The 22,857-nt window shown below is 37.7% G+C and overlaps 1 protein-coding gene across 2 annotated transcripts in view; it reads left to right on the top strand.

The window, feature by feature from the left end:
• apba2b (amyloid beta (A4) precursor protein-binding, family A, member 2b) overlaps positions 1-22,857 on the top strand; it is a 67,048-nt gene that overhangs the window by 11,243 nt on the left and 32,948 nt on the right. The window lies entirely within an intron of this gene.

Genomic DNA, 22,857 nt, shown 5'->3' with positions numbered 1-22,857 from the left:
CCCAACTAGGTAAAGGTTTTGTACTCAATTACCCAGAATAATGTAAAGATGTAAGGAAGATTTAGAAATCTGAGAGCAGAAAAGTATGGCGTTATGAAAAGGAAATTATGATCCCTGGTGAAACTTTTTTTATGGCCATGTGGTTGCAGTAATATAAGGACAAGTATGTGAGCTCTGCAAAGCCACACATCTTCAGTCAACACACGTGTCAAAATTAAGGGGAATCTCAAAAATAATGGTGTTAAGGGTAAGCATCTTTTAGGCTTTCAATATTTCAATAAAAAAACAAGATAGCTGTTCACAATTCAACTGCAGGAAAGTTTAAATGCCAAGCTCTCCAAATGCTCCAAAACAGAATTCAGATTTATATAATAGGCTGATCTATAATTACAAAACATCTGCAGGTTGTGTCTTTGTCCTAAATGTAGAACTGCAGACCTGATTAGTCCACATCACACAGTCTTAGAAACAAATTGAGGCTTTTATTATTATCACCTTTTTGTAATGGTGAGCATAGTACTCATGTGGTAGCGTATTCAAGAATGACCTTTAGTAGCACATTTGTTTCCTATCAGCGGTGTCCGCCTAACAGCAACAAGTACATAAGCTGCAGGTCAGGACTTTATATCTGGGCTGTTTTGATGATACATCTTATTTATCTACACTCTGGCTTTCAGTGTCTTAAGTCTGCAATTCAGAGACGAGTGCTGGTTAGATCTCTAGAACAGGAGGTCATGGCAGCACGGCAGCAAGTGACTTTGTAAAATGTTGCCTGGGCATTTTGTAAAGTCAGGGAACGACTTATCCAAGGCCTCATAGTGAAGACAGAACTGTAAGCTACTGTCAAAAATTGTTGAGGGACTATGGAAGTCAGTCAGACATGTTTCCGGCTTGAAATGGGGTCCAGATGTGCAGTAGATAGTCGCACTTGTGAGTCTAGTTAAACTAGAGCTGTTGCTCTTGATTTGCTTGCACTTCATACATTTTTTAGATGGCTGAGATATTAAAGTTCATTGAGAATGGGGAAGATTTTCAAATGGTGAAAGAAAGAATTATGTGAAGGAAATTTCTAATGATTATATATATATATAAATATATATATATATATATATATATATATATATATATATATATATATATATATATATATATATATATATATATTAGGGCTGGGCAACGATTAAAATATTTAATCGCGATTAATCGCATAATTTGCCTGATTAATCGAGATTAATCGCATTGTATTTACAAACTCCAAGAATGAATTCAAAAGTAGTGTAAAGAGCACTTTTATTTTAATGTTCTGCTGCCATATGAACAAAAGTGTTGTAACATTTGTAACACTTATCAGTAACACATATTCAGTGTAAAGCTCAACTTAAACATGTAAAACAAAAAATAGCAATAATAATAAATTAAAGCTTATTGCCACTGACAGGGAATTCTCTTTATGGGGAAAAAATCTACCAAAAACAGGCAATTTCTGAGGTAACCGCAGGGAGCAGCATTACCATTTTATGTTCAATACCAAAGTTTAACTTGGCAGTGGTTACAACTAACTTGTTTCTGTCATATTCGATGCTGGAAGAACTTTAAACTGAAATGCTTGCTAACTCGATATGCTTGCGTTGCTTGCGTTTATTTGACGTTAACACGCGGTTTTTTGTTGTTGCTTTCTCGCGCGCATATAGTGAATGGCAGGGGGAGAACAGGCAAAAACACATGGATACTTTGAAACGAGAAGCGACTTCACCGACGGCGTCGATGCAGACCCCCCCGCTCCGCTCCGCACAAAACTTGTTCCGTTCGCCAACTCACCGCCTCGCCTCGCCTCGCCCCGCTCGCGGTACCTGCGGGAAACACCGCCTTCCGCATGTCGGCTTTGTTTTTTTCCGGCCAGCACCTTTCTTCTTCTTTGAATCCGAGGTTTGGCTGACAGCGAGGTTATTGGCGCATAATCGCCACCTACTGTTCTGATTCAAACCCCTACCCCGAAGCAACAGACCTTCACAAAATAAAAGCATGTGAGCAACATGCGTTAACGCGCGATAAAGAAAATATCGCCGTTAATAGTCTAATGAGTTAACGCAAAATTAACGCGTTAACTTGCCCAGCCCTTATAACATATATATATATATATATATGTATATATATATATATATATATATATATATATATATATATATATATATATATATATATATATATATATATATAGAGAGAGAGAGAGAGAGAGAGAGAGATACCAAACTACCATATTATAGGGGGCTCTCTTGTCCTCCTGCTGGTCACAGTGTTTTTAACTATTGATGTAACAACAGATTTTCAGAAAACAGTCATCAGAATACGCAACTATGAGTAAATATTCCTAAAAGTGCCATCTGGAGTAACAACATCTGATGGTGATAGAATAAGGAGAGCACAAAACATCCTCCCGAATCCAGATTCTCCAAAGTCCTGCTGTACAGCAAGCAGAGGGTGAGCCACTAAGCGTGTTTTAGGAGATTCAAGTGCACGCTCCTCACTGTCATGTCCTCGTTGAGCCAAATTTACCCACACAGTGGGTTCAGTCTCTCACGAAGATACTCCTCCGCCCACAAATACTGTTTTGGAAACTTGCGGTGCGAAAATTCCTCCTTGTTTTACTCATCGATTCGTGCTTGATTTTGAAAGTGAATAAACATGATACTGTAATCTTTAAATGTTACAGTCTCGTCAGATAGTGGAAGGTTGTTACTGTTATAAATACTGTTAGAAATCCTTTGAAATACTGTTAAATACTGTTAAACATACTGTTTAAATCCTTTGAAATACTAAATACTGTTAAAATATTGTTGAATACTGTTAAAATCCTGTTAAAATCTTAATACTGTTAAAATCCTTTGAAATACTAAATACTGTTAAAAAAACAGATTTGTGGTTTATAAGAAATGAGGATTTGAAAATCGAATGCTTTTATATACAGAAACATCCAGGGTCTTAGAAAACGGATACTTTTTTAAGGGTTTATTTTCAGGTAGTCATAACATATGATTTTCAACATCAAACACTAATAGTGACACAATCACACGCTCTTTGCCGGTTTTAGTTTGTATTAAACATGGTGCGTTGTATAGTTCATGCATTCCTGGTATGCACCAAAACAATTGAAATTTTTGTAGACTCCCTAAAAATAAGAAGGATACTAAAACAAACTACATCAAAACAAAACAAAAACATATGACATATTTTTTTTATATGATATAAAAGTCAATCACTGTATGATTACTATACAGTATACACCACAGGTCACACATAGGAAAGTCTGAATTGTTAAATGCATGGATTACATAACTACTTGGTGTGTCTTTATGAAATCTTTGTGAGCACAAATTTACCGAAGTTAAAATATGTCCTGAGGTGGGAATGTCAAAAATAATATTAGTATATATTTACATATTTCTTTTACATACCGTACATAATTTTGTCATATATTTAATTTGATTGATTGTTAGAGTTCAGTAAAACATAATTTGTATTAAAAAGGCTTCTGGCTTTAAGAGATGCAATGCACAAAATTACAGGATTCAAGCAACTGCTGCACTTTTTATCGAATACCGCTTGGTCGTAAAACATATCTGCTGAGTATTTTGTCTTTGATACTGCAGTGTGCTGCAGTGATTTGGACTTCTGGGACCAAAGCAAGCCTCATGGCTGCAGACAGGGAGCCGAGGTTTACTTGAAGAGTTAGATAGGATAGGCCATTATCATTTTAGTTACTTTCAATGTCATTATGTTATGTTTTTCCCCCTCAGTGGAGACAGAAATCTGTTTATGACACTCTTATGTCCGGACCCAAAAACTGTCTGAAAATGTAGAGAATGTTCTCACAAAATAGGTGTTATTCTAAGCAAAAGGTCACATTCAGGAATAAATAGTAATACCAAAAGATGAGTAAACTATTGTAAGGGACAAGCCTGTCATATTTTAAGCCTTCAAAGGATTTCTTATGAGTTAAAACAGTTTTTCTTCAAAGGCACTATACAATTACACATTTCCATATGATCTGTGAAAAAGTGCTGCCATATTTTTCTTCATAAGCAGATAGAAATTGCAGAGGAAAGTGGAATTGCAGGTTTGTCTCCCCAATAATTGTTTCTCTTTCTTTCATTAGCATTATTCTTAGCTATAGTTTAATCTTAATAGACAAAGGTTTTGCTCTTCTTTTGGGGGATGTCAGAGGATGGATGCAACTTTAGTTTTTTGTAGTCCGAAGTAGCAAATGCCTTACCAAGTAAGAAACTATTTATAGGCTAATTTGTAATTTCATAAATCATGGTCAAATATGAAAGAACCATTACACCAACACCCTTGATGTGTGTCAGTTGTGGTTGTGCTAAGTAGGGACAGAAACCTGGAAGCTGTCACAATGGTAATGCACATCGTGATGACAAGATGTGACACAAGGCCTGGGTTCAGTGGCAGATGGTGACCTCCTGCTGTCAGAGTTCGGGAGACTATGACTGGCCTAATGCTAATCATTCAGTTGGTCACTAAAATCTTGACCAGTGACTTTCATGTAGAGTTAAGCTATGTCTCAACCTTATTAAAATTGTCAAATTAATCAGCTTAGAATCCTTTGGAAATATGTATTGTTACTCTCCATTTCAGGTAATTTATTGCCTGTTTTTTTTTTTTTTGTCATTGAATGTGCCATGCTTTGAAAAAGTATTTGCCCATTTACAGATTTCTTCACCAAAATAGAAGTTTTCGGCTGAAAGATTTTAAAAAGCAACACATCACGTACAAAAATATAGACATTAAAGAAAAAATAAAGTAATTGACTTCAATTAGTCTGGAAAAGGAGAAAGGGTTGCAAAGTCATATTTAGAAGGCTTTGAGGCTCCAGGGACCCATAGTGTGAAACATTATCCACACATGGAGAAAACATGGATCAATGGGGAACCTTCCGAGATGAGTCCAGCCTACCAGAATTGCACAAAGTGCATATCGACTGCTTGTCCAGAAGGTCAGAAGAGAAACCCGTCCTGGCCACTTCAATCTCTGTGACGAGGGCCAGCCCTGGCAGAGTTCAACACCCACTGGGAACACACTCGACTTCGTGCAGAGACTGGAGATAGATAGCCCTTAAAAGTAGTCAGCCGTCTATCACCTGAAGAGCATTTCACAGGATGAAAGGAGTGATGTCCCAACGAGATCTGCAGAAAATCATCCATGCGTTTATCTTTAGTCGCATTTATTACTGCAACGGTGTCTTCACAGTGCTGCCCAAAAAATCAATCAGACAGCTGCAGCTGATCCAGAACGCTGCTGCTCGTATTCTCACTAAAACCAGGAAGATAAACCAAGATAAACCAGTTTTAAAGTCCTTACACTGGCTCCCTGTAGCTCAGAGAATAGACTTCTGTTAGTCTATGAATAACTGAACGGCTTAGCACCAAAAAACATTAAAGACCTGTTGTTGCTGTATCAACCCTCTAGACCACTAAGGTCTTCTGGTTCTGGTCTACTCTGCATACCCAGAACCAGAACCAAACAGACAATTTAAAATGTTGTTTGGTGCAAAAGTGCAGCAAGCAGTCAGTCCCTTCGGTCTTGCAAATGTTCTTCTGAGGGCATTTTGCCATGGGGGACCCTACCAGGAGCTTACCCTCCAAACCTTCCACCATAAAAAGTTGACGATTCAACAGAGGGACCTTTTGACATGATTAAGAAAAACATGCATTATGTAAACTTTTAAACATTCACCAAATGAATAAGAACATTTAAATTTTTATGTTGTTTCTCAGACATAATATAAATATGTAATAGCTATTTAGTTTTTATTATTAGCAGATTTTAGAGCTTCTGATCTTGACTTTGTGTTTGATGGTACTTCTTTGAAGCTAAATGACAGAATATTTGTGAACTGTGTTGTAATTTTTTTTTATCTCATTACAGTTAATCAGTGCAATAAAAGCCTTTGTGAAAATGCATATAAATGTTTTTGCAAATACTGAGACTGAAAGGAAACATGTCCGTGCCTAAAGTTGTTTTGTAGCACTTCAGTGTCTGTTTTTACTTTAATCTTTTTCCCAGTACTTTGACATACATACAGGGAATACATTATTTTGCATCTGGTACAGTATAAGACCACGAATGCCTCCAGGTCCAAAAGATTGTTCATAATGAGTTTTTTGTGTAAATTAGCTGAGACCTGTCAAAACACATCTGTGTTTTCATACTGAAGTTTACACCAAAACTAATCACGTTCAAGCAGAAAAGGGGGTGTTTATTGTAAAAACCTGCATAATGAATCAGAGCATATATAACTTCTCAGAGCCATGACACACTAACCACATTCATCATCATCACGTTTGTGTTTACCTTCCCATAGAGTGCATCTAACCTTCATGCGTATTTATGTCTTCATTTTGAGTCTCCATATTTTTTTGTATATGTTTTAGGTTTTCATATGAAGTAATTAGTAGAGTTGCCCTGAACTCCTTGTACGTTGACTTTGCTGTGTCTCAGCAGGCTATTGCATAGTACTGGTATAGTGATGGATGTAGGAGAACCACCTTCATAAGCACATTGGGCATTCCAGTTATCCAATATTGTATAGAACATTTAGGTTTAACATATGAGAAGATTTCCACCACCAAAAAATCTCTACAGTAAGACCCAGTATACTAATAGTGGGCTCTTTGAAGTTCATTAGCTTGCCTGGCTATGCACCTACTATTGATATCAAAGCAAACTGAGAGAAGGAGATGATGTAAGGGAAATTATGGAAACTATGTTGGTGGAAGTCAAAGAAAGTGTATCTACAGAGTCTTATTGTTATACAAATATAACAAGACTGAATATTTTTCACACTGACAGCAGCACTTATTTTGATCGCAAGTACAGATGCTGACACTTCCCACTCCTAAAGCAATGGTTTAGAGTGAATTAACCAGAAACTGGAAAATGAAAACAAAATTATTCAAATTATGTTAATTTTATTTGATGACCTTAACTATTCAGAGAATCAGAATCAGATTTTCATCCTGCTGAAGAGTTCCTTAATTTAGTTGCTATACCCCCGAGAGACAAACTTAGTTTTTGGGTACCACAATGTGTGAAAATTAGGAGTTGGTCATAAGCCAAACCATAAAAGTTATGTCTCTTTATAATTTTTATTTTGTTTTTCTCTAGCCTTTATTCACATAATTTATCTAAATGTATCCTCCAAAGGTGTTGTGTATGCATATGTTTTGTGTGGCTGCAGTTGGGTGAGAGCACTGCATGGATTTCAGTGAAATTTGGCAGCAAATAATACACATAGAAACCATTTTTTGAAGAGGACCAGTGCAGCCTGAGACTCCAAGATTTTATCAATGATGATCGTTAGTAATTATTTCCAGTCAAATTATTATAAGAACCATTTGGTCTGGCTGATGCGTTCCATTAAGAGGATTATCAATTCTAAATGAGTTTTCATGCAGAACGGCTACTTCCACTAAAACGTATTACCAGAGAGACTTATGATGTCCCTAGACCTACCATTTAGCCCCACAATGCATAGACCTGCAGCACAGCCTATACCATGACTATCATTTCAGTCAAAATCAGAGGGAAGGACCATTGTCACCATCCCTGTTTTGCCATTCACTGCAGCATCCATCAGAGTTTGGGAGGTCATTGGAATTACACTGTGCCTCAAACCCGTAAGGTTGAACCCAAAGCATATTTTTTTTTTTTTCTCAAATGCTTCAGAATCCGTGTCAAAATCTGTCAAAAGTTGTTCATTAGCCACATGATTTAATATCATCAGACCATACTTCGACAAAAATACAAAGTAGAAGGGCTTTTTTCCCCCATTTTAAAACATATTTTGTGAAATGCAGCCATGGAAATCCATACTTCACTATGTGGATTGTGTTTTTTTTATTGTCAGTGTTCATCTCTTATTGAAAAAAGCATCAGTGCTGTATCATATCATAAAAGCGGATATCCCCAGCCCTCTCCTAATAGGACAGCTGCTAGATGAGCTGGGGAAAGTCAGGAGTTGAATAATGAAAGGGAGGCTGCGAGGAGGTTTTGTGCTCATGAAAAAAGATGGAGGAGCATTATGAGGTAGCCTGCTGAAAATACTGTGCAGAGGGTGGAGAAAGAAGCTGCACGAACGTCTGAGTAATTCAAACTGTTTTGAGCCACTCAACACTGCCCTCCCTCATCATTTATTAATCTGTAGGAATATTCATCCAGCCTGCTGCAGCAGTATTCTCCAAGATAGGGAGAAATAATTATGGCTCTGTATCATTCAGACACCCAACAGTGTATTACAGTTTTTGTTATTGTAGGCATTTCAGCTGCAATCATCATCCGCTGATGTTTATCATCTGTTTTAGTGTTATATTGTGTTTTCTGGTGATTTCAACCCTACAATGGGATTAAAGAGACAGAGCAATAATATTTAAAGGGTCCTATAAAACTGACAACCACATTCACACTTCTGTTACGACCCTCATATTACATCCTTATGTCACCAGTCGTATTAATTGTGAATCTGTGATCCACCGAGATGTATAAAATGAGTTTCAGAAGGAAACTAGCTTTGTGGATCACTGCTTTTGCAATTAGAGCCAGTCAGTCTAGCTCAGTGACGGGTGCTCAGTCTGCCACCGCTCTCCTGTTCTGATTAAACTCTTCAGAGAGATGGTAAAGTCAAGGAGTCATTACTGTAAATGTTCTCATGTCATATCTGGTCAACATTTGAAGCCACACTGTAAAGTTATTTTGATCTTTTCCTTACACGTGCTTTTTACGGATCTTTTTCCTTTCCTTTATTCATCTAGTATGCTGTTTGACAACTTACAGATACTTTTTTGCGATGTTCTGCATGCACATTTTGCCTGTTACAAACGTGTTCAGCAGTATGAAATATGGTTAAAGCAGCTTTTTATGCACAGCTGTGAACTTAAAATGGGCATAACGCACCATAGGACATGACTTATCTGTACACAATTTATTGTTATTATTAGCAAGCCTTACATTTCTGGATGTTCTACACAGTAAATACAGGTTTGTTGCAAGACCTGTGGGCTGGATGGTGGTTTTAGCACACCATGAAAGTCCTGGGTTTCAATCCTGACCATGCTGCACAGAGTTTGCATGTTGTATGCTTGAGATCTCACCGGGTACTCCAGCATCAACACAGCCTAAAAATAGGCCTGTTAGTTCAATTGGCATGTGTGTGTGCATACATGGCTGTTTGTCCGGTATATGTCTGTGGTGCCCAGTGATGGACAAGGGATCTGTCACTCAGCTTGTGTCTCAAAGACCACTGCAGATAGACATCAGCCTTGATGTATTTATTACCTTTTATCTAGCATTATTGATCATAAAATACACTCTCAAATAATAACAAGGGTTATCTAATTGTTAAACAGTTTTAATGTTTACCCATCCAATTATCTCGTCATTACTTGAACTTAAACAGTATTCTTTTTTTTTAAACAAGTTCTTCATAAACGCCTGTGTTTAAGACAATACTCTTTGTTTTCCCTTGTTGGGATTTAGGAGAACTTTCAGGTAAACCTGTCACTGTCTGCAGTTTAGGTCAGAAGATAAGATAAGGTTTATACATCTTCAAATGAGTACGTACAGTGACTTCCTCTCAGTTGCCATTGTTTTTGTGTTGCTGTGCTGTTTCTTTGTGCACACCCAACTAATGCTTTTGTGTAAAATACCCCATGCTTAAAATCATTATATTGGCTGTTGCCTTTTTCTTGTATTTCTTACATTATCAAAATAAAAGGCATCTAAACAGATTTCTTTTTTTTTAAATGTTTACTATTTCCCACATTGTCACTTTCCATGGTAAACTAAATGAGATAGATGAAACTAATGGACATGCAGCACAATTTGTTTTTGATTAATGAGTCTTGTTTTTCATTATCTAGTGTGCTAAACAGTGGCATCAGGCAAGCCTGAGAACTACAAATATTTTAACTACAGGCAATATTGGTCACAAAACATACCCTTACAGGGGATGACGACATTTTTATGCATCTTGAGTTATGCCAAGTTTGCGTGTCTTTATCAGGTGATAATTTAAATGCAAGCTGTAGGCGCTGCTTCTAGTTTTTGTGCAAATATAACATTCTTTATTTATTTTTCCCTTTTTTGCCTAAGTTTACATTTTTACTGCAACCAGGCTCTCCCTGTTAAATGCTGCTGAGCCTTCTTATACTGCTGGAGAACGGCATAAGGGTAAAGAGTGGGAAGCAAAATGAAAGCTACTTGTTCAAAATAAAAGAACATCTTTAGATCTGTGCACTGATTAAACATGTTATGCATTTGTAATTCAGAATTTCTATGCAGGCCAGTGAAGGATATCCATGGCGGCAAAGCCTTTTTTATCCATACTGGTCCGTTTAGTGACCTAACACTGTTGATTGTTATGTAAGAGGATTCAGATGAACACTACGATAATCCAGGTTTATGTCATCTTTGGATCTGTTCTGCTGTTGATTGACCCCATCAGTCCTCTCTCTGTCCTTGCTGTTTATAATTTTGTAATTAGCGTTACCTGGCATCAGTGAAATTAGTGTTCAGCATTTATTGAGTGATTTTGTATAGAATTGGAGCTGTCTATAGTTTTGCTATGTCAATAGATTTAGAGAATATTCATAATAAATAGTGTGTTAATATCATACACATATCCAACCTTGTGAATTATTACTCTTGCTTTTTTTGTAATATTGTTAATGATTGCAGTGTAGCTTTGTAATTGTTGCCCAAGATCGCTTCAGAGCAATTTATTTACTTGAGATACATTTTGACACCTTACTTTAAATATATCTGATGTCAGTGATCATCAATAATAACACATGGAAATGCATTTCCGTGTGCTCTTTCACTCCGTTTTTCTCTGTATGAATGTCCGTATGTGATTGACAGTTCTCAATACGCATTATGTTTGTTTTGTTTAGGTTTAAGGACAGCTTATTGTCATCAAACCATATTTTAAGTTTGTTCATTTCATCAGTTATGTTGTTTGTATCGTTAACAAAAGATATTTTTAATATAATATTTACATGTATTATTCTAAACACATTTACACACCCAGGAAAGTGATTAAATCAGTTGTTTTGCATTTATTAATCTGTATTCTAACCTAAACTTTTGGCATGGCAAGGCAAGTACACTTGACTTGCACTTGAAATAATTCAAACAAGAACGTGAGTGTATATGTATTTAATACAACAGGATTAGTTATTTGCAGTTATTTTATGTTGGAAATTATTTATCGCCTGTGAAATCATTAAAAATCAAGGCAAGAAATTTATCGGCGATATCAGATACAACCCTTATTGTGTAAGTGTTCACTAAACCTCGGCACTCACTCTGTTTCAGCTTGGCACAGTTTCTACTGCGCCACTTCAGGAAGATTTCCCCAACGAAATCCAGGCTTTGTGATCCACAGCCTTAAAATAGCTATGAATCATACATTATTACTTGGCAAGCTTGGCTCCTCTAGAAAACTGCACTTGCTGCTATATTTATTGTCTCCTTTGATTCTCCAAGCTTCCAGATCTGAGAAAAATTCCCCGACCTAATTTGCATAACTTTAGCGTTCATGGGGGAGATTGGCGGGTAGAGTCTGTCTCTAAATACACTTCTAAAGGAAAAAGATAGGTCTTTGTTTATCATGAAACACACATAAACAAGCATCACCCTGGCTTTTAAGACTGTTTGTAAAGAAGCTTGTAGGCCACGCATCATGTGTTTGTGTATAAGTGGAGTTGAGCTGAGCAGGTTTCAATCTTCCAGCCTGACTGGGTGTGTTTCCCCCCTCCGGCTCAGTAAAGCATAAAAGATGCTGAGAGGTGCGACGTTCTGCAGAAACCGCCTGCTTTGAGAGGATTGATGTGACGTCCTCGGCGCACATGCAAGCGCACAAAAACACACACCTTTCCCAGGCAGTCAGACCCAACAGACTCTATATACTCAAAGATTTAGCCTCATTGGCATACAGGTGTGTCTCAAATACGCACACACCTGATTGACTACTCACAGATAGGGCGAAATGTCAGCCCCGCAAGAGCAGTCAGATAATTAAAACAAACCTTTCTGTCTTTTGTTCTCTCTCGGGTGGTGCCTGTTCCGCCGCGCGGCCGAGCAGGCGACCGTCTCAATGAATAATCCTGTCAGCTGGCCAGTGTTACAGAAACCAAACAAACCCGCACACGAAGCTTTTAGCTGTTTACTTCCATCGTTCAACGAGCGCACGCTCAGAAATAGAATCGCTGCAAACTAAACTAATGTAATTACCTTGTTTGTTTTTTTTCAACGGTGTTACGCTGAGCTTGATTTTAAGGGCTGGTTGATTTGAAAACCACGCAGAGATGAGGGGAAAATCCAAGGTGTGAGACTAATCAGTAAGCATTGCGTTACGCGTTGACCTGTTTTTCCCCTGAGCGTGAAGTTATTTGATGTGTCTGCAGTCGAGCTATATTGAGGGGCCAGGACATTTCAGCTCAGCTCGTCTGTTGCTCAGTAGGATAAGGGGATACTTTGCAGCCCGATGCGGCTTGCTCTTTTTCGGTGCTGTCGCCGAATTCAGCGATTATCATCGCATCCAATGACTGTTATCCACATTTCTCTCAGGCATGTGTCAGAGCAGCAGACAGGCTTAAAGGAGTTGAAGCACATGCTGCTTGTGCTATGGGCTGACATGCAGAGAATGGAGTTGATATCACGGTGTAATCCAGCCGATGTGTGCGGCAGCCGTCGGTCCTTCGGTGTGGCTCATCATTAAGGAGAAATTTCCCTGCTCAGCAGTTTGAGTGGACTTTAAACAAAGCAGCTGCGGCTGAGAAAAAAATACTGATGATTAAAAGTTGACAGAGAATAAAGATTCGAGGCAAGAGGAGAGGGCAATTTCTCGAAACGTGTCGATAAAGGGCACAATTCTTAAAGACTTAGTGAAGGATCAGGTGGATCTTTGTGTCAGGCAGGGAGCAATTCTCACCTCTATCTCTTCAGAATTGAAGTGACGGTTCAGGAGGAATGACAGGCCAGTGTGGCAGATCGATAAAGGTTACGTTTTTTTTTGTCCTCTCTGCCCTGTGGAGATTTGCCATAGTCTCAACTGCATAAAAGAACCATTTGTCATCCTGTGACAGTTTTTTGGAGATAACTTAAATCGAAAGTTTAACCAATTCCAGTGTAAAACGTTCTTTGGCAGATTTCAGTCAAGAGAAAAAAATGATTAGGTTAAAAACAAGGTTACACAGCTTTTGAGTCATTCATTACTTGACTCATTCATTAATTTTGGTTTTTAGGAGTGTACCTGAATTAAATTTACCACCGGCGTTGATAGCGGCACGTCATCACCCTTACTGCCTTACTACTTCAAAGCTTTCCTCTCAAAGATATACAGCTCTTAAAAAATACATTCTCTCTAAAAGCTACCAGAAGAACACATTGTCTTTAAAAAAGAATAGAAAAATTCAAGGAAACACACAAATTATGAGCCTGTTACTCCCAATTATGTTCAGAACTAAAGGAACCTTTTCGGATGAGAGTTGAAACGTCTTCAAGACACAAGAGAAGTCCAGCTGTCTTCGACTGAAGCACTAGTTTTGTTATGAGATTGCATCTCATTACATTTCATTTAAATTCAAAACAGAGCGTCTTCTCTCTCAGTAAAAAAAAAATCTATAGTAACGGCAGTGCCGGCCATAAATTGGTGGTCATATAACATCCAGGCTGCCTTCACTGCTTTCCGAACTTCATGTAATTTAAGAAAATGCCCTTTCTTCTGCCTTTCATTTTCTCTCCGTTATTCCTTCTCATTAGTAACCAAATCCTACTGACAGCTTCGCTTAAACCCTGTGAAATTGCCCCAGTATCTCTCTCCCTGTGGGGCTATTTACCTGTACTTAGTACTGCAAGCAGGGCCCATTGCCAGGCTGTCTGTCTTTCATCTTATGTCATGTTCCCTCTCTCAAATTTAGGTCATCTAAGCAGAATATTCAGTCAAAATAAAAAAGCTGTATTCTCATCTAAGCCTAGAAAATGCCATGCTAATGTCAATGCGAAGCAGTCCTTATAACAGCCTGGTGAAATATGCTATTATACCTAAAGCAACAATACAGCAATCCTGATGCTTGGCGAATATTATTCAATAAGTTACCAAAATCAGTGGTTTACAGTGACATCATATACTAACTGCTTGTGAGCACAAACTACACCTGAGCTTGATTGAGACTTAATTACTTTTAGGGTGATTTGGTCTCTAGAGTTGGTTAATTATTATCATGAAAGTGAGTTTTTAATCACCCTTAATTGATATTAAATACCAGTAATTATTTCAATAGTTATTTGCTATGTTTAGAATACTTGAATAACAGTGTTAAAGTTTTAGCATAAAAAGTTGGCTTAATGATGATGTTAGCAAAGCAATCAGGCTATTGGTGAAGTTATGGGGCTGTTACATTATTTTGTATGCAGTACTTAGAAACATTACCTAAAAATACACAGATGGCAGCCTTATATATCCTCAGGAAATCATTGGCTTCACTAAACTCTATCCTTTAGCAGCAGTAGACTGAAGGACACTAACTCACTGACATGTAAATTTCTCCAATGTGAGATCAATAAAGCCTATCTTATCTTACTACTGTGCTGCAGATGCAACCATGTCCTTTCTGCAATCTCAAGTTGCTTTCTCAAAGTTTCTTGTCTTGCCATTAAGGTGGCATATCTAAACTCTTGTTTGACATGGGTCCAAAGCTAAAATAAAAAAAAAATGCATTTAATGAAACAGCAAAATCCTGTCACGTTTTTTTTTTTTTAAGGTTTTTGTAATTTTCGTGACAACCTGTCTTTTTTCAAGCTTATGTTTGGGAAAACAAAGCTCTTTCAATGAATTAGTAGTTTATGTTTGGCATCATGTGATTTCAGGAGATATATCACTGTGGGGGTACCCCGCCTTTTGCCCACTGACCGCTGGAGATAGGCACTAGCTTATTGAGGAGGAAATTAAAAAACACGCACAAGGAGCACTAACGCAGAGCAGGGCAGAGAAGCAAACCTTAAGGTGTCAGAAAGGGCAACTGGGAGCATGAGATCAACAGAAGAGACCAACAAAGAACTAATAAAACAGTAACTCCATAAACTGAAGCTGGGGAGAAATGGGCTGCAGGTGGGAACAGGGCATAGTAATGAAGACAGGAGCTGAGGGGAAGAATGTAATAAACAGGAACTGTGTAAAGAAAAACACAGGAAAAAAATCTAACTTAAAAAATACAAAAAGTACATGGAACACAAGAAGGAACTGACGAACCGAATCCACAAATGCATTAATTAATGGCAGTGACTAGACAACACACAAGAAAGAAAAAGAGGCCAAAAGAAGTCCAAAAACTGTAAACACCTACAGTGTTTACAGTTTTTGGACCGTGACAAAACTGGCCTCAATCGAAATGCTGTGATATAATAAAATCAAGTTGTTCTAGGGGGAAAAAAGCAATACAGTATTTATCTAGACCTCTTTGGAAACAAAGCATACATCCGGCATTAAAACTCAAAAGCAACTGAAGAAGACATTTAAGTAAACGAAGACAGTACTGTTTCTTACTAAATGGGATTAGAAAATGTATTGAAATGTTTTGTACAGATTAGGGCACAAAGTGGATATCAGGAATGTTCTTTGTGAAGCTGATTTCTGAGGTGCTGCTGTCTGTGGTACTGGACAGTCAGCTTGACCGTGTTATTGATTAAAAAAATACTTTTTCAGTAAAATAGTTCAGTAGAATAGTCTCACAATGAAACATCATGTTGTATTAGTTACTAACAAAACAGATTGTTTTAGTTGTTCATTGAATTTTTAAAACTGAGAGTTGTACAAGTGAGTACTCTTTTTGGTGAAATGTTATGTTATTAATTCATAAAATCAATATGGTGAAAAAGGTCCAAGAAAGTTATTAATTGTGTTTTGAATAAGATCATGGTGACATTTGATAAAAAAAAAGTTGCTTGTATGAGTTTAAATGTATTTATATACTGATAATATAGTGTAGGCAATGTATGTCAGTCTATTTATTTATTAATTTTACACAAATATAGATTGGGCTCAACCTCTACGGGTTTTACAATCCTTATCATCTTTCGAGTGTAACCAAAATTATGATTAAAAGAGGGAATGTAATATTTAAATTACAGTTATTTCCAGCTATGACACTGATGGGATTGGCCGGTGACCAATCTTATGAGCTTCACTGCACCTAGATTCACAACAGTTTTTGATAAATGTGGCCCATTGTGTTTTGGGATGAAGGATGCAAATTTTACAATGACCCACTGCATAATTACTGAGGAAGGCGTTGTTTCTTTTATCTGCATCATTATTTTTTGTGTGTGTAAAGATTAACTGATCACATGACCAGCAAAGGAAGACAGTTTAATGCTCTGTCTGTGTGCACCACAGTGGTCCCAAAAAATATTAGCAGAATTAAAGATACAATGACAAGTCTGATGTCACACAAGCCCCTCAAAGCATTCAGCATGCTGAGGTGAATATAATTGCAGATGGAGTGTCTGCATAGTTTAGTGGGAGATTAATTTACAGTATTATTGAATTGTTGCTATAACATTCTTAGATGCAAATTTGCAACATATGAGGTGTGGGTCGAGGTTGCATCTGTTATGCCACATGACTTTTCAATGCTTCCAAACATTCTGGGTCAGCCAGAAAGTTTGACAATGGAGAGTTTTTTTGCATTTCTTTTCAATATATGTATTTTTTTCTGTTTACTCAAACCTGATTTAACTAAATGACATGCTGATGGGGCGGTTCAACCATTTCAGTCAGTTCTGTTGGAGCAGGGACAGATCTAGAATAGTCAGGACATCACCCTTCAAGGACTGTAATTGAACACCTATAACCCATTGATACATTTTCTTACTCTTCAAATTAATTTTCTCTTTTACATCTTAGTGACTTCTAATGTTGGCATTGTGGATGTTTTGTTACAGCTGTGACACTTGGTAGTGTGACGCTAGACCACCCATAAAGGAAAACGCCCATCTGGTAGATTCTGTCTGCTTTCATTAGTTGTAACAGAAATTGTTTACTCAACACAGTTGGCTGTAAAAAAAAAAAACTGTTGCCTAATATTGTGTTTGGAAACTCCACAAAGATATGTTTTATTAGCACAGCGAATAAATGCATGTAAATGCATTTTATTCTGTGCATTGGGCTTTTTGATGCCTGGCTGAATCAGTCCTCCTTGACACTGAAGTAGGAAACAAAGGATCGCCATGGTAACAGTCAAGGGTGAAGGAGGAGGGTGTGTCTTCGGCGTTATGCAGTGAAAACGGTTGTTGGCCGGCTGAGTGGCGGAGAAAACGTTCTGTGGTTCAGTGCTACTCCTGCTGTTCACCAAGTCTCCCCCGTCCCTCCTTTCGGGCTCCCACATGTATCCCTTGTTGTCATCTTGAAGTGAGTGGGAGACTGTGAAGAGAACAAATAATGAATATTTATGAGGCCATAGAGGGAAAAAAAAAATATCGCTCTGACTCTCTCTAATACTTCTGGTCCTCATTTGCTTGTTTTATTACTCCCTTAGGTTTTGATTCCCAGTTTATCTACATATGTTAAATGAAGTGTAAGAGGTGGCAGCGCAGTTTCATACTGCCGCTTAATGTTTACAAGATTCGTTGACCCTGGCAAAGATGTCGGATGAATGGCAGCAGCGGTTATTTCATGGATCACAGGATTTTATCATGATTGGTGCCTCAAAAGTCAGAGGCTCAGTGTTCCGCTTGGATGTGTCCCTAGATTCAATTACATAACTACTTTACTAGAACAAAAAGATCAACATGCTACGCTGCATATTTATTGCAGCTGTGCAAAGCCATTTTGAGGGTAAGAAAATTACAGATGGCCATTTTGGCTTTCTGGCCAATCCCCCAGTTAGAAAGGTTCCCTTCTTTCTCAGTTTATCTTTTCCATCAGAAAGATCCTTCCAACAGAATTTAAATATTTTTGCTTTTAAACAGACAATCACCATGCAGTCATTTTCACTTCATTGAAAAATATATCAAACAATGCACTATATACACTCACTGTTAGGTACATCTGTTCAATTTCATGTAGCAATAGCAAATCACCTGACAACAAATACATGGGTTTAAGCAGCTGGACGTGATGAAGAAGAGTTGAAGTAAAAAGCAAGCATCAGAATGGAGAATAAAGGAGATTGAAGATATTTTGAACATGGTATGGTTCTTGGTTCCTGAAGGGCTGGGATCATTATTGATCTGCTGGGACTTTTATTCATAATAATCTGTCATCGTGGTCTGAGATGATAGAAAACCAGCAGCAGTTCAAATAGCGATTCATTGCATCTAATGTATGGAGAGATGCTCGCAGTAGAACAGGAGACTCTCATCATGGATGTTCAGCTGACAGACCTGAGGATTTGTTTTTCTCCCAACACCAGACTGAACTGTTGCTGTAGAAAAAATAGGGCAGTTCTGAAGACCAAATAGGGTTAAACCTTTTACTAGCAAAGCACTAAAAGATATATTTTAAAAATCTGCATTTAATGATGCAAATATAACAAATTTACTGCCTGGCATTTGGGAAATTGAGGGAACCATTTAGATTTGACGATGTAATTTGATTTCTATAAAAGATTCAGATTATATTACTCAAAGATGTATCTGTTAAACTTGAAACTGTAAAATGATTAGCTCATTGTTACCCCTTTTCCTTTTTTATGCCTTTAAAAACGGTTTATATCGGGGAGGAGTTCAGTGTAATAACTTCTAGTTGTCTAGATTAGCCCCTTTTCCATTGCAAGATTCAGAATTTAAAGCCCCAGGCTTTGGTTTCACAGGGAAAACCAAAGCCTAGGGCTTTTTAGTTTAAGTCGTTTATGTAAATCAGTCCAATGACGAATGGGGAAGTTGTAAGGAAAATTGCACTACGACTCCAGTACAGCAGGTGGTGGCAGGAAGACACCATAGGTCAAACAGACAAAAGGCAGACTGAGAAGCTGTATCCATACCCCATAGACATTACATACTTAGATGCCTCATTATGGGGCTGGAGCGCATTCTGCGTCGCCGCCATATTGAATGGGTCTCTTCTACCCAAACTGAGTGAAAATCAGGTAAAAATTCAGGGAGTTATGATTCATTTTAGTTGGGCAAAACAGCTTCCTCGGTACAAATAAATGCACTGGGGGCGCATGAGAGACCCATCCGAGGGTCTCTCATGCGGTGAAACGCCAGCTCCAGTCAGCAGCGCCAGTCCACGGGTGTCTGCCTATATAATGTCTATGTCCATATCCTGCCACTTCTCTGGACTCCCCAATATGGAAAGGCCTGCTGGGCTTTTGAAAGCACCAGGCATTTCAAAAGCAAGCAGCTTTTCAGGTGTAATGGAAAAGGGCCTATTGAGTCTATTGAGTCATTCCTCCATCAATCATGTTCTTACAAAATGTCTGATTTATCAACAATTATTACAGTTTCTATCAAAGGTTGTTTTCAAACCATTCTTTCATTGGAGACTTATATTCATATAAATATATTCATAAGCTTGCTTTTTATTTTTAAGATTTTCTGCCAAAATTTTGCAAGTATGTCAATTGTCTGCATATGAAGTAAAAATGTTCACCTCATATTAAATGTTTAAACAGTCTGAGATGGAAAAATTCACCATCAGCTTTGTGAAAAATCTGTTCAAATCCCTGAACAGTCTTAAACATGCATACGAGGAAGTTTATTTTATAATTATAGCAGCCTTTGCTTAAAACACAAATATTAGGATGCTTTTTCTGTTTTGCAATGGCAGCAGCTGAGTAAATGTTGTGATGTTTGGAGACCTAGATTATCTGTAAAGATCTAAGAAAACACAGAATGAAAGAGAATGAGTAAAGAGTAAATGTCAGAAAGATCAATGGAAAAAAATTAGATTGAACATAAAAGTTTAAACGTTTGTGGCTAGATGGTTGGCTGAAACTCAGTCATGATGCTGCAGAACTGATCTTTAGCACCAAAGTAAAAAAAAAAAAAAAAAAAAGGAACCTGCTGGTCCATCTTTTAATCCATAGACGTTGATGCTAAACACAATTTTATTGTGTTTCAACCAAAACATCTTCAAATACCTAATTTGGTTACTGATTGAATTTTTTTCAGAGGATGAAAATAATAATTAACCATTTACACACAATAAACACTTTAGTTTAATGACGTTTTTTTTAGGAATTTTGTGTAATGACCAGAATGAACGAGAACCTGAGAGTCATACCAGACACGATTTTGCGCTTTAAAAGGTTTTTTATCATTAAGAAAACTTTGATACAGGCAGGAAAAACCTGTGGAGGATGAGAGGGGCCAGGCAGACAGGTCTGAGGCTAAAGGCAGGTCCGTGAGACAGGCTTGAAAGCTGAAAGGCAGACAGATTCAAAGGGTTTGGTAAGGTTCATGGTTGTGAAAAGTGTTTAGGTTGTGTCCAAAAAACAGAAAGCCAATGAGGCGTCGGACGACGGCAAGGCGAGACAGAGAAATCCAGGAAATCCGAAAACTTGGTCAGGAACTTGGCAAGGCATGGAAAAAATGCTTGACATTTACTCACACTTGGTACAGATGCAAGTAATGATCCTGATTACTAAGTTGCAAGGGAAAAGTCAGAGGGTCGTCTCAGCCAACAGGGCCAGACATGACATTTTGTATATCTACAGTTTCATATTATAATGGAAAGCTAACTACACCTTTTCAATGTTATTCATTATGAAAAGGAAGCATCGAATGGAAACACACTATTTTCCAGCAGAAATTTTGATTACTGTCTCTTAATAATCTAATAACCTCTGCAATAAGTTGCTGGAAAATATGATAGGAATGAATCGTGAAAAGGGAGAAAGTGTGTTGAGCCGCATTTAGCAAGACTTATGAAGAGTTTTGTACTTAATATTCACCCCCTCTTATTCCTTCTTTCATTTACTCTGCTTTGGCTGTCTGTTGTCCAAGGCTGACTGTCTTTCAGTGGTGTGATCAGAGGTCATGGCTTAATATTCCAGGCAGAGAGACATCAGTATTCCCGAGGCCCGCACTCTAACTGAGCCATCTGCTGCTCCCGAATTGCTTCTCCTCTGTCTGCTTCTCGACCCAGCTTCTTAAGCTCGCGCACACGCGCAACGCAGAAATATGCAAATAAGCACACGTGTATGCACATATAAGATGTGTGTTTGCAAAAAAAAAAAAAAAAGTGGAGCATGTAAAGGTAATTCAAAGCTTTATTGAACATCTGCTAATGCATTTTCTTGTGGATATGAACAGGGACCCAGCAAGTGCTCCCTGGCGGCAGCAGGAAACACACAAGTGAATCTCAGGGCAAAGCTGCCTCTTTGTGCATATGATTGTGTGGCTTCCAAACCCTTTTTGTTGATGAAGGTAGAGGCTTGCATGAGTGCTAACATATCAGTGTTTGTAGTGTAGACAGATACTTAAAATAAGTAGGAACAGGAGTATAGAGATAGAAGCAGCTGGATGTTGATTTTCTTTTCCCTTGGTCTCTGATTTCTTTCTTGCCAATCCAATATTATTCAGTTTCCGAGGAGCCTGGAAAGCACACCTGTAAACATCAGGCACAAAGCAGGGAGTCTGCTTATCATTTATAGATTTTTTTTCTTGCTATTTTTTGTCTGTTTACTTAACAATATGTGTGTGTGTGTGTGTGTGTGTGTGTGTAGTGTGTGCAGTATGTGTACTCGTAAACCACCATTTCTTTTTCTTTTTTTCCAGCCATTACTTTTTCCCATGACCCAAGACATGTTTGAGTGTTTTTGAATTTATGTTTGCAACCATGTAAGATGTAAGCATTTTAATCCCCTTCTTTGCAGTAAAATGTTGCATAAATGATCTTTAGAAAAAAGCGCAATCACATAAAGATCACATTTAGACAGGGATTTTCCTTAGTGTACAGCCACAGAGAGCTCATTGGATCACTGTGCTATAAACAGCGGGCTTTTTTCTTTTGTTTTACATTCATTGCCCACTTCAATTAGCACGGCATTTGGCCAGGGGTAACTTTTAATTCTTCTTTGTTTTCTATGAAGCGTGAGCATTTTACACACTATAAATCCTAGTTTGCTGAAAGGAAAAGCTGATCAGAATTGGTGTTGCTCTCAAAATTTTAAAACAGCCAAGCTGTGATAATACTCTCCGACAAAAATGTCACTTTGAAAATATGGGCTGAGAGAAATCCACCATCTCCTATCATCTATCAGAGAGAGAGAGACTTGGATTCTGATGAATTTGTATCTAAAGGTTGATGACTGAAGTTAATAATAGCATTCATAAAAAAACAACAAAAACATGTTCATGTGTAATATTTATGTGCTTTCAAAAGCATTTTATTGGGGCCTGCAGCAGCAATGAAACAAGTAATCCAATGTGAGAAAGGTGGTTGGGAAGTTTTTCATCCCATTTAAGAAACTAAAACATATTTGACTTCTTGCTCCGATTGTGCTGCTAAACACCTCCTTTTGATTGTGTCATCATTGTGAATCAGTTTATTTTCACATGCCAACAGGAGGAAATATAGTAATTAGTGTGAATGACATTGAAGTAGGATTGAGAAAGAAAGACAAAACACCTAATTATTTTTCTGTCGCTGATCTCAGAATAAACTGAGAATGAAACTAGTTGCTGTTGTTCCTGTGAAATTATCTCTTCATCTCGCATTTTGTTTTCAGCTTGTCAGAAAAAGAGAAAGAAGAGAGGAAACCATATGTAGCATGCGTGCTTTTATTTTAAAACCGAAGAAGCAACTCTCCGAGTATCAGAAAAATGTTGTGCTTTGAGCTG

Source organism: Fundulus heteroclitus, unplaced genomic scaffold (genome assembly GCF_011125445.2).
Source record: "Fundulus heteroclitus isolate FHET01 unplaced genomic scaffold, MU-UCD_Fhet_4.1 scaffold_38, whole genome shotgun sequence".
Classification (NCBI taxonomy): Eukaryota; Metazoa; Chordata; class Actinopteri; order Cyprinodontiformes; family Fundulidae; genus Fundulus; species Fundulus heteroclitus.
The sequence above is the reverse complement of the archived record's forward strand: the minus strand, read 5'-3'. Positions and strand labels throughout refer to the sequence as shown.